Here is a 6,191-nt window from a genome sequence, read left to right on the forward strand (position 1 = left end):
GCCCATTATTTGGGGGCATTGTAAAAAGCCAAATTTTGTAAAAACATTGCTTTCTATGTATTAAAAGAGAAGGGTCCATCCCGTAATTTTGAGCATGATATGAAAGTTTTGGTTACTTGCCAAGCTTATGCATTAATCTGCATCACTGTAGAAACTCATCATGATAAATACCCGATTAAGGGTCCGAGCCAATGTTTCAAAAATGATAGGTGCATTTTAAATGAGCAAGAACATAAACTAACTTCGTATTTGTTTTCCACATTGTCAAATTTTCAAATGTACCCCATTTCTTTCCCTCCTGTCCTGTTCCTTTCAAGGATTATAATGAGAAAAGATTGCTCAAAGGAAACCATCCAAGTTACCATCACATCGTGATCCTATTATCACTAGGTCTCGTATTAAAGAGATGTCTACTAGTGGTCCTTCCCCATTGAGGAAAACACTCATGAGATCACTCTCTTGAAAGAGTAGATGGTAGAAATGATGTGCATGATGCAACAACTAATCATAGGAGGGAACCGGATTCATCCAGTCCCACTCTGGAGGGCTTTGTGTCACGACCCAAATCCATGGAACATGAATTTAGATACATGACTAACTTGCTAACCTTACCCAGCTCAATAAACATACTTTATTTAAACATAGCTCAATAAAACTCCAAATAAACAATGCTACTAATAAATCTCTTACAATAACTAAAATCCACAATTTATAATAATCTCCAAAATACTGTGAAGTCTAAAGCGGAAATAAAAAAAATAACTAATAATCTTTTCAAAACTCCACAAATTGAAAATAATCTCCACTATATAAAATGTGAATACAAAACAAAGGTAGCTAAAATTCTATGAGTCTTCAAGTAATATTGAAGTCGCCTACAACTTGCACCTTACAAAGAGATCCAAAGGTTCTGTGTTCCCCTTTACACTTTAATCTGAAAACAGTAATTGATGGGGTGAGCTACACATCTAGTAAGTAATTATACAGAATATACAACGGAATAGAGTCAAGCAAGGCACGAGTATTTTGTTTTTTCACAATTTCACTCAAAATATCTGATATAGCTTTCCAAAGCATATAATGAATCACTTAATACATATGTAATCACATCTTAAAATTATTAGAAAATACATACATATAATTGATCAGAGCACAATGTCACATATACACATCACATATTCTCACATACAATCCTGTGAGCAGATACCAACATCTAACCCCTGCTGGTGAGGGATCAACACATATTCTCATATATAATCCTGTGAGCGGATTTACACATACATCTGATCAATTCTAAAAATACTCATTTTGAGTCAGATATCACAAAACAAAATATATACAAAATAAAATAATCTTCTTAATATTAACAATTATTCAAATTGAAACATAAATAAAAAGATGTTTGACTCTCTTAGGGAATGATTAGGAACTAAAGAGTTTATATAAATATTTTTAAAATTCTTGAGTAAGTTTAAAAATCCAATTTGCTAAAAGAAACGTCTTAAATACTGTTTGAAAAACAAGAATATGACTTCGAAATCACTTGGTTTGAAGCAAATTTAAAGAACAAGAATCTTTTTAGAAAAATTACTTTGAAACTCAATTATTTTCGGAAAATAGTTTAGTTTAAAAAAAAATCTTTTAAATGGGATTTGGACATTTAAAACGTTATTTAAAATTCAAAATTTATCTTAAAACATTATTTTAAAAGCCAATTAAAATTTCTCTTTCAATAGTGTAAAAATGTTTTTGTTAAACTTTTAAAACGTAAGCTAAAAAAAATATCACTTTTGAAAACCTTTAACTTCTAAGAACCTAAAGAACAAAACTTGTGCATGTTATGCATAATTACTTACAGCACTTGAATCACTCTGAAAGTCCAACTGAAACGCCCTCCAAATAGTCTCAAAATACTCTTAAATAGGACCTATAATCAATCGTGAATATTACTTAATAACTCCACAAATATAAAGCTTATAAAACTATATAAATGGACGCACTAGGACTATACTTTGCTGAACTAATAACATTTTTAACACTAAATTAAAGGTTCTCTAACAATGATGCTCTAACCAATAATATTTCCTTGCATTAATCGAAACTCATCTTGTCATGAGGAAAGCAGTAGCCAAAAATATCATTGACCCAGGATTTGATATAAAACCCCCAAAAAAGTTAATTCATCCTAACATATATAGAATGCGTTTGGATAGGAGGCTGCGTCCACGTCTGGCCAGTTTTTTTTTTTTTTTTTCCACGCGCATGTGTCACTGTTCATTGGCCATGAACAGTGATTTTAGGCCAATGAACAGTACTTTTTGGGATGAACAGTAATTTTTACACATTAAAAAATTATTTTTGTACAGTATTTTCAGTTTTCAGTTTTCAGCAATAAGTTCTATCCAAACGGACTCATAATCACAAAAAAACGTGGCAAAACTAAAAGGACCCTCTATATATACAAAACCAAAAGAAGACTTGATGGCAATATTTACCTATTCTAAGGACCCACAGAGACCAATGTGAGAACCATACTCCCACAAAAGCCAATTTCAACTTCAATATATAACCTCAATGGTTTGGTAGCATAATCTCAATGAAAGGGGGGGGGCGGGGGCAGTGTGTGTCTCCCAATGGCAATGAAAACAATGGCCGCATAGTTGGCTTATTATATATCTATAATATATATATATATATATATATATATATATATATATATATATATATATATATATAATTCTAGAATGAGCCACGATATTTCAAAAAAAAAAATCTGTGATTTGGCTTAAGTCTTCCGTCGGTTTTGTACATATTATATATATATATATATATATATATATATATATATATATATATATATATATATATATATATATCCTAATGAACAATCTAACATCTAACATGGATACACAACGACAATTCTAATCGTAAAATATAAGTAGAATTTTAGGATCAAAATCAAATTTCTGAATAACCTTATAAACTTTTAATTCTTTGTTTCTAATTGTAAGAAATCATACCTTGAACAATTTGATTGCCTTTTCAATTGTACGTGCTCTAACTCCAAGGAAAAACCTCTTAGCCTCTTTGATAAAACCCTTTCTATGAAAATCCTGACTATCTCTTCCTCTACCCTGTAGTTTGTATTAGAGATGTGGGCTTAGTGAGGTAGCGGGTTATAGTTATAAAGAAAAAGAAAACCTATGGCCCAACAATTATATTTAAAAGAAAACCTAATAATAACCTCAAATAAAAAAATATGTGGGGGTATTACACTTTGTGCCCTAATATGAAAATGAGACACAACCACCACCAGATCCAAATCAGAGCCAAACCACACCATCATTTACCCCACAAGGGAATAACCAAGAAGTAGATCCTTCTAAGAATAGACCTCAGAGTTTGGTCACAGTTAGGTAAAAAGTCAAGTGGAGACCTTGATTGAGAAAATCCATATCATAGAGGGCTCCGGCACCCTAGGAAGTGTTAATCTAGACAGTCTGACCAATTTCTCTCAGGTCATTATGCCTCCCAAGTTCAAGACACCCGAGTTTGTCAAATATGATGGCACTGGAGAACCTTGTGCCTATCTGCGTATGTTTTGTAGGAAGATGGCACCTTATGGAAACAATTATCCTTTGCTCTGCCTGTGGACACAAGAGGGGAGTCACCATCTAGTTTTTGCAATGGGTTAGGAACGATGAATATAGCGTCCTTTTGAGGAAGGACCATTGATCTTACTGTTTGAGATATGGGTTTGGAGTTTAAGTACGTTCTTGGGAAGTTGTTAGTCATCCAAGACCGCCTAACCCTAAGGTTGGCCTCCCATCATTGTGTCTTACGTCTTAACTACGATAAAATCATGTTCAATACTTGTATACTAACTCACACACACACTAGCATACATCTAAGCATACAACATAGCATCATCATCCCAAAATGCATACATATCCATCCATAAAGCATAAGAAACCAAACCACACATATACAACCCTAACATTCATCTAACATGTGAAAACCCTACCATGTTGTACATCTAAACATACTTCATCATTATACTCTAACATCTCACCACCTCATCCTAACATTCATCTAGCATGACATCACATCATATGGCATCACATCATATTCAAGGCAGCAACATGTATAATCAACTCAAGGCAGAAGCATAAGCATAAGAAAAGATCCAAGTAACATGTGATTCATCCAAACATTCACATTCATCTCTAACAACAAAACAAGATCATATCACAATTGTATGAACATTTCCAGTGCATGACTTACTTTTTACTTACCTTGCAGCAACTTAGCACCTATGGCATTTATGTGTAAGCATGTGAATGCATGTTCATGTCATCAAAACAAGGAAAATACTAAACAAACCCTACCTCTAACATGCAATAGCAAACCAAGCAATTGAACATGTGAAACAGAGACATTGAAAGCATAAAAGCATGGGAAAGAGAAGCAAAACAAAAGAAAAAAAATTAGGGATTCTGGGTAGCGGCTTGCTCATGCGAGAACACATTTGTGTGCACATAATCAAGTCTGCGTGCTCAGGCAAGATTATGTGTATGCAAGTTCTTGCCCAGAAACCCTAAAAACACAAAAAACAGGGCAGATTCTCAAAACTGGAATTCTAACAACCTAATACGCATTTTAAACATACAAACATATAAATCTGAACATGTTAAAGCATATTAAAACAAGAAAACAAAACAAACAGAAAGATTTAAAGGCAAAAAATGAAAGAAAGGAAAAAAAGTTTTGACTAGATACCTCAAAGAAGAGCTTTTCAAGCTTTATTTTTGACCATTCTCCTCAGTCAAATCTATTTACAAGCCAATAAGAAAGCAATTAGCAATGTTAAACTAAAAGGATTGGGGCCAGAAAAGATCTCAATCAAACAAAATTAACTTGAGGGTGTTTTGTGAAAAACTCCATTTTGATTCACTATTTTCTATGTGTTTAAAAAGTGATTAGAAAGTGAATCTTGTATTTTTCTCATGGGATTTCTCTATGTTTGAAAATATACCATGTAAGGCTTTTTATAGAGGAAAAAATGGGGTTTGGATCGACTCCCAAAAAATGTGGGATTTATTCCAAACCTTAGTCATTATTGCAGAAAACTTGCATTTTTTATGTCTTTGAAACCCTAGCTGTGTACACAGGAGTGTGTCTGCATATGCATGCTTTGGCTAACGTATGTAGGCTGCTGCCCACATACGTGGGCGAGGGCTACTGTGGTCATTTTATTTCCAAAAATGAATTTTTGCTCATTTAAAATGTTATAATTTCCATTTTAACACTTCTTAAGTCAATTTGAAATCTGATTGGGTTTTAAACTGGCCTTGGGCCTTAGAGTTTGGGCATCATTAGGAAACATGGGCCTGAGTAGTAAGGGGTACGAAATGCGATGTCTACAGATGCCTCTCTTTTGATTCATGAGCTTTGTTGACGGAATCAAAAGAATAAGAGAAAAAAAAACGTTTTGTTTCGACGTAAGACTCAGGCCCAACCCACGCACACAACACACATCACACATACATGGGGTGGGGTGCAACTCCAGAGAGTTATGTGGGATTTGTATATCCAAAGTCCCACCTTTGTTGCTTGGGAAACAAGCAATGATAGGTTCGCTATCCCAAAACTTGTTTTGCCACTTGCACGCAAATGGTGAGTGACTTACTATCCTAGAGTCACTTAGAAAAAGAAAAAGAAAAGAAAAAAAAGGGCGCTCTTTGAGCTAACCCAGCAAACAACAAAAGGATACAGTCTCCGTGGTGTCCATTTGGGGCTCTTGCCTCAAACTTCTCCAGGTGACTTTCTCCTCTTGTCTTCTTCACTTCTTTCTCTACCTTTTCTGGTGAGACTCTTGTATCGGGTTGACTTTGGTCTCTTTCTCTATCTCTATCTTTACCTTTTTCTACCGTGCCTATATGTTGAATTCCTGGAGAATATGTGCATGAGTAGTCTTGATTGTTGGATCCACTAGGGGTGGTGAAAACTTGCTGAGGAGTAGGTATGTATAGGGAGGAATCTTTTGCCTTTTTCATGACTTACTTGGGGATGAGAAACTTGCTGAGGAGTAGTAGAAATAGACTCGCTGAGGAGTAGTGTAACTTTGTAGATGTGCGATCCACTAGGGGAGAATCTTCTGCTTCATTCATGGTATATTGAGGACTTTTAAG

Source organism: Castanea sativa, chromosome 5 (genome assembly GCF_040712315.1).
Source record: "Castanea sativa cultivar Marrone di Chiusa Pesio chromosome 5, ASM4071231v1".
In the NCBI taxonomy this organism is placed as follows: domain Eukaryota; kingdom Viridiplantae; phylum Streptophyta; class Magnoliopsida; order Fagales; family Fagaceae; genus Castanea; species Castanea sativa.